Source organism: Pongo pygmaeus, chromosome 3 (genome assembly GCF_028885625.2).
Source record: "Pongo pygmaeus isolate AG05252 chromosome 3, NHGRI_mPonPyg2-v2.0_pri, whole genome shotgun sequence".
Classification (NCBI taxonomy): domain Eukaryota; kingdom Metazoa; phylum Chordata; class Mammalia; order Primates; family Hominidae; genus Pongo; species Pongo pygmaeus.
This window is the reverse complement of record NC_072376.2, coordinates 98,131,838-98,146,369: the sequence shown is the minus strand read 5'-3', so window position 1 is coordinate 98,146,369 and position 14,532 is coordinate 98,131,838. Positions and strand designations below refer to the sequence as shown.

Here is a 14,532-nt window from a genome sequence, read left to right as displayed (position 1 = left end):
CTCCTGACCTCAGGTGATCCACCTGCCTTGGCTTCCCAAAGTGCTGGGATTATAGGCATGAGCCACCAGGTCCAGCTATCCTTTCTCTACCTTTAAATTTCTCTCTTTAGTGGATCATTTCATTCAGTGCTGAGATATACTTAAAAGTCTGTGTCATTAAAAAAAGTACTTTGACTTCCCGCTATCATTCTATTTTTTTTCTTTGCCTACTGTCCATACTGAATCTATTTCCTCACTGTACCCACTGCAGCCTGGTTGATGCACCCAGCATTCCACTTACATGACTCACAAGATGCATGTTTGATAATGTTCACTTTTCAGTGAGTTGACTTTCTAGTAGTGTTCATCACTATTGACCACTCTTTCCTTGAAGCACCTTCTTTCCTTTGTTTCTTTGTTTTCTCTAGGTTTTTCCCTAATTTCTCTGTTGTCTGAATCTCTTTTGCTGACTCTAACTGACATTTAAATATTAGAGTTTTTAAAAAGATTTATCCAATAATTTCTTCTCTTCTGACTCTAGTACTCTCTTTCTCCAGGCTATCTCATCCAGGCCTATGATTTCAATAACCAACTGTAAGCCAATGAATATCAGAGTAATATTTCTAATCTAGGACACTTTGAGCTTCAGATACATTCAAAAGCTTATTTGACATTTCCACTTATCTCAAAGACGTCTTAAACTCAACTTAGTCAAATTAAAATGCAAGTAAATCTGGCTCTCATTATGTATTCCCCAGCTCAATGACTGTCACCCTCTTCTACGCAGTTGCAAAAGCCAGAAATGTAGAAATCATTATCTCTACTATGTATCTCTACTACTACCACTCTCTAATTTCAGGCAACTATTATCTCTTGTCTGAAATTTTTCAAATGCCCCTTCACTGAATTCTCCAGAATATTCTAACATCTTTCTTTTTATTATTATTATTATTATACTTTAAGTTCTAGGGTACATGTGCACAATGTGCAGGTTTGTTACATATGTATACATGTGCCATGTTGGTGTGCTGCACCCATTAACTCGTCATTTACATTAGGTATATCTCCTAATGCTATCCCTACCCCGTCCCCCACCCCACAACAGGCCCCGGTGTGTGATGTCCCCCTTCCTGTGTCCAAGTGTTCTCATTGTTCAATTTCCACCTATGAGTGAGAGCATGTGATGCTTGGTTCTTATACTTTTTTGCTTTCTATGGCTTTCTATCATCCAGCAACTACCCTTCTATAAATGGCAGCATGCTCCCATCTACCTTAGGACAACATTCTTTCCCTGGCAATTTTATACTATTTTTTAGATTGTCTACATCTACAATATACTTGCATAGATTCTTGAATTTTTCCTGGACTGATTTACCATTGTATGTAGTTATGTTATTTGTAAGATGAATTGATTAAAGTCCATCTCCCTCGTTAAACTGTAAGGGAAAAATAATATGTGTTTTGCTCCCTAATTTACTACCAATGCCAAGCATTTTGCCTGGCATATGGTTAATAGCTAAAAATGTGTATTGTTGAGTGAATGGGAAGTGTTAACATAATGAAGTCAGTGTTAAAAACTAAGTGTGCTGAACTCAAAAGCCCATGCTCCTGTCCACTGTATTATATTGTCCATTTTTCCCAGCTCAAAAAATAGTCATATTTAGCTAAAGTAGTATTTTACTCAATTTTCAACCTACTCGGTTTGGCACAGAAAATTATAGTCCTCAGCCATTTCCCTCCTTCTGGGCTTAGACTGATAAAGTATAGCGCTCTCCAACCAAAACCCAAGAAATTGTACGTTAGAAGCATCCCTCTCCCTCCATGCCTTACAAGGTGAGGTGTTGGAGGAATTGCCTTTGTTCTCCTCCTCCAGAAAGTACCTTTTCCTGCTTTTTGTCATATCTAGTTTTCTCTGGCCTATAGATCCCGTTTCCCATTTTGTTTCCCTATCTTTGAAGTAATTTTTTAAAAATTGCTAGATACTTTGAAGATACTCATTGTAATAAAGACCTTTTATTACATAAATTTACATGGTTTCTACATAATGTGGTAAAAATAATTGTTTCAATTAAGAATTTATTCTACTTACTGAAATGACTTTGTGAAGTAATTCATTTTGTGATTTATCTCAGTTTTAGAACATAGCATCTAATATTCATTTTACCCACATGTGTGTTTGTGTGTGTATGTATAGCTCCTGTTTAGTTCTATATCTTCAGGTTCTACTTAAGATCTTGAATTGTACATGTGCCATATAAGTTGAATTCAAGCAACACACTACCATAAATGCTACCTCCGTGAAATCTTAAGCTATCACATTTTGTAATTTAAAAACTCCGAGTAATGCTATCCTTTGTTGTCTTTTTTGTACATGTGAAACAGCTACTTCTGGATGAAATTTTTATTAACATTTTCTTATTTGACATTGCATAAATTTTATATTTTGACAAGTTTTTCAAACAAATTATAACATAAAAATAGTAGTTTAAATATCAACAGACTAGGCTTAGGGCAGGATATGCTGTAATTGACAAACATTTACTGTGGTTAATTTGCTAAGTCATTCAGTAAATAAAATAAAGTCCTTTAACTGAAATAGCTAACTTGATCACATTGTATGAAAATTCTATAAAGTCCATAACTAAGGGAAATGTCTTAATTGTGATAGTTATTTTCAAAGTGTTTAGCAATGTTTATAGTGTTGAAAATGCAGGAAAACAAACAAAAATCTCTAATTTACCCACTACAGATAACCAATGTTAACACCATATAAATTCTCCCATACTTTTAGGTGTTTATACATGTGTGTATAAACATACAGAGCAATTTTCACAAAACAGTAATCAAAAATAGATACTTATTATCTGCTTCAAAACTTAAAAGTCATGTATTGTTATTATGCCAAGTGTAGTCATCTACATCGTTTTTAAAAGCCGAATTATATAGTACTTGCTTGAGTATACATACTTTTACGTCCTCTACAGCTGTAATATGTTTATAATTTTTGTCTTATAAGGAACATTTTATGTTATAAAGAACATGAAGAACATCCATGAAGCTAAGTCTTTGAGCTTCTCCCTAATGTATTCCTTTAGGGCAAATACCTAAGAGATAAATTAGCCGTTAAAAAGTATGCACTGCTTGTTTGTGTGAGTTGGTTAATTCTTCCATAGCTGCTCTAAATTAACCAAAGAAGCAATGAACTAATGAACAAGTACAAGTCAGGTGCCCAATCTAACTTGAAAGTAATATGTTGATAGACTACCATGTGTCAGATATTATTTATTTAAATATCTCAAGTGATGTGAAGTGTGTGAAAGAAATAAATAATAAACTCTTTACTCTCAGTACAAGAATAACACAGTACATAATTTTAAAACAAATGAGTGTGACAGTATTTAGAAAATCAAGTAAATATAATAAAAGTTTAAGAAGAGAGTGTCATAAGGGCAGGCTGATTAATTAGGAAAAGTATATAAAGGAAATGGTTTTAAGAGGAAGATAGGGTTTTAAGATTTAGTGGCCAAGGGGTAAACTTTCAAAGTGGAGGAAATAACATCAACCAAAGCAGAAATTAGAACCATATGTGCAGAGCACATTAGAATAAGCAAAAGACCCATGTGGAGGAATAATTGGGAAGTGAAGATTGTTGGTCACATGTGCTGAGAATGTGTTGTAGAAATTCTAAGCCTAAGCAGAGGATGTTACACTTGATATCTGTAGCAGCTGAGAGCCAGCGTAGGTTCTTGCGCAAAGCAGATGGAGATTTAATGATACCACACTCTTAAAAATTTGTTATCATAAAGCAATTAATTTGATATAAGAGGGTAAGGTCAAGAAACGTGTTGGCAGTAGAAAAGGCATACATTTGCATTACAGATGCATTATTATATATTGTTAAGAAACATGTACAGAAACTAGTCATAGCTTAAACAGGAAACAAAGAAGGAAGAGTAAAAGATGACTTCAATTTTTCTCTATATCTAGAAGAGTATTTCTCCTGTTAGAAATGGGAATCAGGAAGATTTAAGTTCCATAAGGCCCATCCCCATGCACTTGAGCCAAAACCATGTGATATTTTGAAATTCTCTCTTAGTAAATATGATAGATATTCTCTGTTCCCCCAGATATTCTCTTCACTCCTTACTCTATTCCATACTCTAAGAGATTAATCTCTATAAATTCCATAAACCAAGCTCTCTTGATCTCTGGCTTCAGATTAGGTTAGAGAGGCTACATCGGGATGTCAGAACAGCACAAGAGAGACAGGTCAAGATATTTATTCACCTGTTTCCTTCCATGCTAGTTGCAACATGGTCCTACTTGTATTGGGCTAAATCTTAAAGTCACAGGCTTCCCCAAATTCCAGTAGAGCTAAGAGTGGTCAGGGGTTCCTCTCTGTTTTTTACCCCAGGGTGTTTTACCTATCCATTGGTTTTCATTAACCTTTCCAACACTTGGTAAATATTTTTTTTAATCACACAGTCTTCAATTATCCCTTTTGTGACAAAGCTATCAATTACCTGCTGGAATACTGAATGACAAAAGAACCAGGGTGCAAGTGTCTTGAGTTTTCTAAGTAAGTGCATGTTATCCCTTGATGTTCAATATGCCTCATGGCAAACTTTGGATGATCAGAGAGAAGAGGCTCAAGTACAACAAGGAAACGGAACCTTTTTGATAAGAGTTCAGCACATATGGCAATAATTTCATGACAATAATTAACCAGCACATTCAAAATGGAATTATACATATTTTTATTCCTGATAAGAAATATTCCCTTTATAAAGAATATTTAAAACTTCAAAATGAAATATGATAAACAAATATGATAAACTTCAAAATGAAATATGTCAAACCTTTTATAGTTTGACAGCTAAGAGTTGGCAAAAGCGACACAATTCATAACCACTAGTAGTTTGCTGTCAGCTAAAATTACTATTAAAAAGAAAGCTCATATCTAGTTAATACCAGATCACTGAGCCAAAACCACAAGAGATCGGGGTAAGGGTAGATGCTGTTGAAAATAGGCACAGGGATCTTATTCTTTGGAATTTGGATTGGAAAAAAACATGCATGTGTAATGGCTCTGTTAGTTTAATAAGCACAATGTTGAGATTTTTTTCCAGCATAAACAATGACTATGAGCATCACAATGAACTAGAAAAATCTCAGCTTGACAATATATGTCCATTTTTAATGAGATTAGACAGAGGTTTGAAAGTGAGATCAAGGTGAAATAAATATTATTCAACAGGTTTTATTAAAACGATTTGTTGGTTCAATTTTTTTCTTTATAGCAAGTAATTTCATGAATTTATTAAATAAATATTAATATTAATTAAACAACATGTAGCAAGTCCCAGGCCCTGTCTTAGGCACAGAGAACATAAAGGTAAGAAAGGCCAATAAAGTCTTTGCACTCCTATATCCAAAAATTACTCGGGGAAGGCAGAAAATTGAAAAAAGGTATTACATATTAAGGCCCTGTTATGAAAAGGAAACAGGATACTGTACACTTATGAAAAATATTAAATTGTAACCATAAGTGTTCTGACTATATAATAATTTCCTGATAACAGTACATTTTGTGATTAAGTAAATCTATTCTAGAGTCAAACTGCCTAGGTTCAGGTTCCCATTAACACCTTTTAGTCACATGACTTCAGGCAAACTATTTCTCCCCCTTCCTCAGGTTCTTCATCTGTAAAATGGGATAAAAATAGATCCTACTTCATGGCATCATTGTTAGCTAATACATGCGAAGTTTGCACAAAAATGCCTGGTACACAGTATTTATTATTTTAATATTTAAAAATCTAATATACCAGACCTTTAAGCTATTTTGGGCCCATATTTTGCTAATCCCCAAATAATGAAATGATTGTAGTAAAGTTTCAATATATATTTGCTAGTATTATTACCTAGGTGAGTAAACAGAAAGATAAACTAACCAGAAAATTTGAAGTCAGTTTTTACTATCGTGTTTGCAAGGCTAGACTGGTTAGTAAAACAAGTAAACCTCTAATTAGCAATCTAATAATAAATACCATAGCGTTTGATGTTGATAAGGATGATTAGTGATATTTCTTGACTATTACTTTGCTAAACACTTTGCATGTAATTTATGTCATTAATTTACCCAATTACTCTGTAACATAGGTATTTCTCTTTTTATAAATGAGAAAATTAAAGCTCAGGGAACACCAGGCAGACTCCGGCATGATAAATTCTTAATACATATTTGTGTGAATAAAAAGTAATGGAATAAATGCAAACTGCTTTAAGGATTTACCGTTAGCTGTTAAGCCAATTTATGTTCCTCTTTCTAATCAATGGCTGCTATTAAAGCAGTTTGGGGAAGTTTTATAAATAGTTATCAAGTTTCTTCTTAGCTTCTGAAATTAGTTACATAGACTCCTGGGGTACTACCAGGGGGAGAAAAGATATGGGAAGACTTGCAAATTGGTAACCATTTTGGAATCTACCCTAGTAATTCTGATGCATAATTTTTTGGGAGAACACTGACCTAAGCATTGTTATAAATTTCCTTATAGAAAACTGTAGCATACTATCAATAAAGCTGTACACACTGTAGAATGTACTATATTCTCAGCTAATAAAAACATAAAAGCAAGGAAAACATGTAATATTTCCAAATCATTATTCAAATTTAAAATGACAAAAATAATTGTATAAGACTATTTTATAATTAGCAAATAAATAGAAACAAATAATCAGATGTCTCACCTTGCTATTTTATATTGTAAACTGCAGATCTACACTTGAGAAGCATTATCATTATGGGCTCATTTAATTTTAAAGTGTTTTCATTATATTATTTAATATTACAGGTATTCAGATCCTAGGAGACTAACAGGAGAGCATTGATTTTGATAGAGAAAAAGATATGTAGTATTTTGAGTGTTCCTGATAAAACTCATTTTAAAACGTTTAACACTTTATTTTTAGACAGGAGGATCCTTTACCCCATGTGAATTTCCACACTGGACAGAACAGAAGAATATGAATTTCTTCTCAGATAGAGTTTTCCTGCATGAGCATTCTTCTTGGGAGCATAGCCATCACCAATCTAGCAACCATAGGGTCACTTCTGTTTTTCAACATGTTTTGATTCATTGGAGGATGGAGACATTCCTTGATTGTGAGAGGAGGCACATTGGAAATGAGGGAAAGAAAGACTTGATTCTAAAACCAAAAGTCTAGAATCACACTCTTAAAATTGTAAGAGACCTAGAAATTACCTTTCTTAATATACATGTATTATATGAACCACTCTGTAATATTACAGGCATTCAGCATTTGTCTGGAACATCCCACTACCTTTCTTGAGGTGCTCTTTGTTATTTTCGAAAAATTTTAATTGAGAGGAAAACTAATGCAAATGTTGACACAAAACCACCCGTCAACAATTTCCATTCCAAGTTCCTCCACTTGGAGTGCCTTTTCCCACCCTGAATTGTAATAAGTAACATCTACAGAGGTTTACTATGTGCCAGAACTATTGTCATCTTACAGAAGGAATGGTAAAGCACCAGCAATTTGAGGAGCATGCAGCTGATAAAGTCAGAGACACAATTGATCTTGAGGATTCCAAGCTTCACTTCCTTAACCAGATGATCTGTGAAGGGAGACGTCCTGTGATTTATTGGCTCCTTCACTTATTCATTTATCCATCAAACATAGATGTAGGATGTTGAAAATGCCAACATGCTTAGAAGAAAATTAAACTGTTAATATAGGTTATTTTTGGATAGTCAGATTATAGATGATTTTTATTTTGCTAAATTTTTCTATTTAAAATATATTTTTTAAAAATAATGAGTACATATTACTTGTGCACTAAGAAAAACATAGAAATATGTTTTATTATTTAATAAACTTATTTTTTTGAGATAGGGTCTGACTCTTTCACCCAGGCTGGAGTACAGTAGTGAAATCACAGCTCACTGCAACCTCAGCCTCCCAGGCTCAAGCCACCTCAAATCTTAGCTTCCTGAGTAGCTGGGACTCCAGGGACTCCAGGTGCATGCCACCACGCCTGGCTAATTTTTTAATTTTTTGTACAGATGGGGTTTTGCCATAATGTCCAGGCTGGTCTCAAACTCCTAAGCTCAAACGATCTGCCCATCTCAGACTCTTCACATGCTGGGATTATAGGCGTGAGCCACCAAGCCCAGCCTAGACATATATTTTAAAAGCAAACAAAAATGACAGGAGACGGCAGGGTTGCACAGGGGCATTTGGGAACCTTAAACTTAGTTTTCTGCCTTGCAGTAAGGACTGTGGAAGACAGTCCTAGAAAATGTGTAAATGTAGTATCACTTACTGAATAATGGCCACGGAAAGATGTCAGGTCTTAATCCCTGAAACCTGGAAATGTTACTTTATTAGAAAAGAGGGCCTTTGCAGATGTGATTAAAGAGCGTGACAGAGAGATTCTCCTGGATTATCCGGGTAGGCCCTAAATCTAGCAGAAAGTGTCCTTATAAGAGGGACAGGGAGATTTGGTTCACACAGAGGAGAGGCTACATGAACATGGAGGCAGAGATGGGTGTGACACAGCCACAAGCCAAGGGTTGCTGACAGTCACCAAATGCTGGAAATGAAAAGGGACAGATTCCCCCCAAACCCTCAGAAGGCAGTCTAGTCCTCCACACCATGATTTGAGACTTATCTAGGAGATAATAAATGTCTTCTGTTTTAATCCACCAAATTTGTGACAATCTGTTACAACAGCCAAGGGAAACTAATACAAAAAAGGTGGCAACAACTCTTCCAATGACCTAGAAAGGGGCCTGTAACAGCTGGGGTTTTAAAATGAGTCCACCCTAAACCCTCAAATGCTGGTAAATGGTCCTAACTGTTAATTAGTCAATAATTTTTGGGGAGAATCCAGGGTGTGCAAGGCATTCTGAGAGGTGGTAACCAGAGAAAATCCTTTCTCACCCCACCCTCTTCTCTCTTAACAGGAGGAAACCATTAAACCAGTCACGTTAATGTCCTTGGAACCCCAAGGCAGAGTATCTGTGGCAAGAAACTGAGTTCAATTACTAAATGTCATTTTACAACTTTTATTATTTCTCAACTAGGAAAAGAAATGTGAACTGTTCAGGGGGTGGTAAATGACACATGTCTGAAGCAAAGTCTATGGCAATAAGAAAAAAAGAAAAAGAATAGGGAGGGTTTCGAAGTTTGTGTCTCATTATGAAACAGAAATGTGAAGAGCGAATAATGGTCATAGGTATGCAATATTTATTATGGGAAACTCTAGGACTCTAAAGAGAAGGGCCCAATAAGCTATTATCTGTGGACCAGAAAATTGATGATAAAAATAGCCTCATTTGAGATCTTATTTTAATTAACTAATAAACCCTCTGTGTGTTTAAAAAATTAAGTGGAAAGGACCTAGAATTAACCTTGGAAGAAACTATGTAATCTCTAAGTCTGGTGTACCAAAATAACCTGATAACGCTGAATACAATGACCTTGCTAATTTTTTAACAACCAAGTAAAATTGTTTTATAGCTAGGTTAATAATTTTCCACATATTTGAATCTTAAATTTAGAAAGTTTCATAGGGAGAACAATGTCTCAGCAGGAAGAAGCAATTTGGGACTTAATCACACAGATGCTTTTGACATTCTGAATTTGATTTTTAAAAAATCAATTTGATGTAAACTTTTAATAGTTTTCATTTTAAACTGAGATAATATTTTATCTGTTCATAGATTAAAATTAAAAATAAAAGTAATATGCAGAGAAAACAACATATTTCACAAAAACGTTAATACTTTCGTTATACGGTTTTTTTTTTTAAGTTTTAAGTTCAGGGGTACGTGTCCAGGTTTGTCATGGGGGTTTGTTATATAGATTTTTTTGTCACCCAGGTACTAAGCCTAGTACCCAATAGTTATTTTTCCCACTCCTCTCCCTTCTTCCACCCTCTATCCTCCAATAGGTCCCAGTGTCTGTTGCTCTCCTCTATGTGTCCATGTGTTCTCATTATTTAGCTCCCACTTATAAGTGAGAACATCTGGTATTTGGTTTTCTGTTCCTGCGTTAATTTTCTAAAGATAATGAACTCCAGCTCCATCCATGTCCCTCTAAAGGACATGATCCTGTTGTTCTTTTATAGCTGCATAGTATTCCATGGTATATGTGTACCACATTTTCTTTATTTAATCTACATGGGTATTTAGGTTGATTCCATGTCTTTGCTATTGTGAGTAGTGCTTCAGTGAACTTACATGTGTATCGTCTTTATGACAGAATGATTAATCTTCCTTTGTGTACCTACACAGTAATGGGATTGCTGGGTCAAATGGTAGTTCTGTCCCACCAAGAGTGTATAAGCATTCCTTTTTCTCAGCAACCTCGTCAGCACCTGTTATTTTTTGATGTTTTAATAACAGCCATTCTGACTGGTATGAGACAGTGTCCCCTTGTGATTTTGATTTGCATTTCTCTAATGATCAGTGATGTCAACCTGTATTTTCATATGCTTTTTGGCTGCATGTGTGTCTTCTTTTGAAAAGTGGTCATGCCCTTTGTCCACTTTTTAATGGGGCTTGTTTTCTTCTTGTAAATTTTTTGAAGTTCTTTATAGATGCTAGATGTTGGACCTTTGTCAGAGGCATAGTATGCAAATTTTGCTCCCATTCTGTAAGTCGTCTCTTTACTCTGTTGATAGTTTCTTTTGCTGTGCAGAAACTGTTTAGTTTAATTAGATCCCATTTGTCAATTTTTGCTTTTGGTGTCTTTGTCACGAAATATTTGCCTATTCCTTGTCCGGAATGATATTGCCTAGGTTGTCTTCCAGGGTTTTTACAATTTGGGGTTTTACATTTGATCCATTTTGAGTTGATTTTTGTATATATTATAAGGAAGGGGTCCAGTTTCAATCTCCTGCATATGGCTAGCCAGTTATCTTGCTACCATTTATTGAATGAGTCCTTTCCCTACTGCTTGCTTTTGTCAGCTTTGTTGAAAATCAGATGGTTGTACGTGTGCGACCTTATTTTTGGGTTCTATTCTGTTCCATTGGTCTGTGTGTCTGTTTTTGTACCAGTACCAGGCTATTTTGGTCCTGTAGTATAATTTGAAGTTGGATAGCATGACGCCTCCAGCTTTGTTCTTTTTGCTTAGGACTGCCTTGGCTATTTGGGCTCTTTTTTTAGTTCCATATAAATTTTTAAATAGTTTTTTTCTAGTTCAGAGAAGAATGTCACTGGTAATTTGATAGAAAAAGCATTAAATCTATAAATTTATTTGGGCAGTATGGCCATTTTAATGATATTAGTTCTTCCTATCCATGAGCATGGAATGTTTTTCCATTTGTTTGTATCATCTCTGATTTCTTTGAGCAGTGGTTTGTAGTTCTCCTTGTAGAGATCTTTCATTTCCCTGGCTAGGTACTTTATTCTTTTAGTGGCAACTGTGAATGGGCATGTGTTCCTGATTTGGTTTGTGGCTTGATTGTTGTTGGTATATAGGAATGCTAGTGATTTTTGTACATTTTGTATCCTGAAACTTTGCTGAAGTTGTATATCAGGTGAAGGAGATTTCTTTATTTATTTGTGTGCTGACAAGGGGTCATTAATAAAATGCTAAATTGAAGTGATGATAGTAAATATTCTTAACTTAGTCCTAGTATTAAAATGGATGCTTTTAATATGTCATCCCTGGTTATGATGATGGCTGGAGGTTTTTTTTAACAAGATACTGTGCTCTTTAACATTTTCAAAGGGTTCCCCTCTATTCCTAATTTACTAAAAGTTGTTTTGTTTTCATTTCAATATCAGGAATGGGTGTTACATTTTATTATTACTATTTTTATCTGTGAAGATAATCATGATATTTTATCTTGTAACCTGTTATAATATTAATAATTAATTATTAAATCTTAAGTGAAGCAGAGCAGATACTATATGTATATAACCATTTCATTTCTCTCCTGGGCACCCAGCAAAATTTTACTTCCCAGGCACCTTTGCATCTAGGTGAGATCATGTGACTGAGTTCTGACAACGACTAAGAAAGGCAGAAGGGTAGTGCTAAGGGATTGTAGCCCTAGAACGCCACGCTTTCTAAAGACCTCAAGAATAGACCTACATTCTATTTATTTATCTATCCTCAATAGTTTAAAGGGTACTGGGAATATAGAAGGCACAGATAAAAGTTTACTGAATGGCTGATTAAATGAAGCCACCTAATCTTTTGGAGAGTTTCAGTATCTATAAAATAGGGATAATTTTAACAATGCATACTTAAACGAACATAGAGGATAACTTGGAGATTAAAATTAAATAAGGCATGTGGAATTTGTAAACTGTAGGACTCTACAGAAAAGATAATTTTATTTTGTTCTTTTATTCTCCCAGAAGAATTTATTTTGTCAAATGATAATAGATATGAAGGTAAAATTGCTTTCTTAGGCGATTTGAGCTCTGTTTTATCAGAAGAATTTAAATATGGTCGGAAAAACCCCTTGGTGGGGTTGTCAGGAAGGGGATGCCAAGAGAGTGCGCCCTCTGACTTCTTGACATCAGCCTCCTTTCCAACTGAATTGCACCGTGATGGAATAGAGCAGGAAGATGAGTAAGATATGCATTCGTCAGGGTTATTTTTAGTAGGGGAAGACACTAAAGTGGATAAGAGGATAGGCTTGAGATTCTGACAAATGCATTTTAAATTCCAACTTCCATGTCCTAAATATATGACTTTGGGGAAATTGTTATAAATATCTGTACCTCTGTTTTCTCATTAGTAAATGGACCTAAAAAAAAAGAGTCTTACACAGAGGGCTGTTTTGAGGTTTAAATAAAGTTATAGATGTGAAGTGCATAGCATAGTGCTGATACATGGTTAGGGATTAGTAAATAGCGGCTATTTATTAACATCATTTTTCTTTTAAGTCCTGTTTGGTAACTAATTTGGTAATTACTAGAACAGAGTTTTCATACTCCATAAACATCTATTATTATTATTTATATTTATAGTCTAATATTACCATACATATTGAAAAGTGATCACAAATATACATATATTACTCACAGTAACATATGCTGAAGAATAAACGAGGCCTGAACAAGAAAGTATTTGATATGTCTGTGAGTTTTCAGGTTCATTTTGCAGGGAGATTTTCTTTGGCAAATTAGGAAATGAAGGCCAGCAATCCTCTGACCTAGAACTAGTTCAAGTTCTGAACAGCAATTTCCTCAGCTCTCTCAGATCATTATGCCACCTACCAATGACAGGCAGGTGGAGATCGGAAAAAAAGAAGCCTATCATTTCCTTTTTCTTCTAAAAAAGAAATACACAATTAACAAGTAATTTATGACCTAAACCAGCTGCTTGGTGAGTGCTCAGAACTCAGGGAGCAATAGTCATGCTGGTCGCCTTTTCATTCCAGGTTGAGGTAATCAACTTTCATTCTTGTGCCAGAGACATCAGTGACCTAATTTTTGCCTAGGACAATAAACGGTCCAACTTTAATAATGTTCATTAGAGGTCCATTCCTTTTTTCAAGAAAATAGCACATATTGGGTCCTGCACATGTGTCCAAAAGGCAGAAACTCTTTTCAACTATTTCTATTTCTAACAAAAAATAAAAGATCTATAAGGGATCCCTGCTTGTTATTACCTATGTGTTTATCCAGAAGTTTCAGGGGATCTAAAGTCTGAATTTAAAATCAACTTGTATTTTATGATTATTATAACCACCAAAGTATCAATGGAGCATATTATTGGAAATATTTTGCTAGACATGGTGAAAATAAAAGTTAAATAACAGTTCTTATCTCAGTCAAAATAAAATACTAATTCAAGAAGCACAAGGAAGCGTTCAAACATTTCTCTGGTGAAGGAAAAAAAAGCACAAACAGATCATCTATATTTCAGCATTCTCTTTACCCACAACATCTGGTAAAAATATTTCCTTGCATGGGTGTATAGTAGTGATATTAGCAAAGAAATCTGAATTTAAAGTACTGTAAAGGCTGGGTATGGTGGCTGATGCCTGTAATCCTATCAATCAGTTTTGGAGGACAAGGTGAGAGGATTTTTTGGCGCCAGGAGGTAACAGCAAGGGCAATATAGCAAGACTGTGTCTCCACAAAAAAATTTTAAAAATTAGCCAGGCTTGGTAACATGCTCCTATAGCTCTAGTTACTCAGGAGGCTGAGGCAGGAGGATAACTTTAGCCCAGGAGTTCAAGGCTACAGTGAGCTATGATAGCACCACTGCACTTTAGCTGGGTGACAGAGCAAGACCCTGTCTCAAAACAACAACAAATCCACTATAAACAAAATAAGGTGTTCATTTAATATATCTCAAAAATACATCTTTTTGGCTGGGTGCAACGGCTCACGCCTATAATCCCAGCACCTTGGGAGGCCAAGGCGGGTGGATCATGAGGTCAGGAGTTTGAGACCAGCCTGACCAACATGGTGAAACCCCGTCTCTACTAAAAATACAAAAATTAGCCGGGCATGGCGGTGCCTGCCTGTAACCCCAGCTACTCAGGAGGCT

The 14,532-nt window shown here is 35.2% G+C and overlaps 1 protein-coding gene across 1 annotated transcript in view; it reads right to left on the bottom strand.

The window, feature by feature from the left end:
* Positions 1 to 14,532, bottom strand: part of ARHGAP24 (Rho GTPase activating protein 24) — a 518,413-nt gene that overhangs the window by 284,675 nt on the left and 219,206 nt on the right. The window lies entirely within an intron of this gene.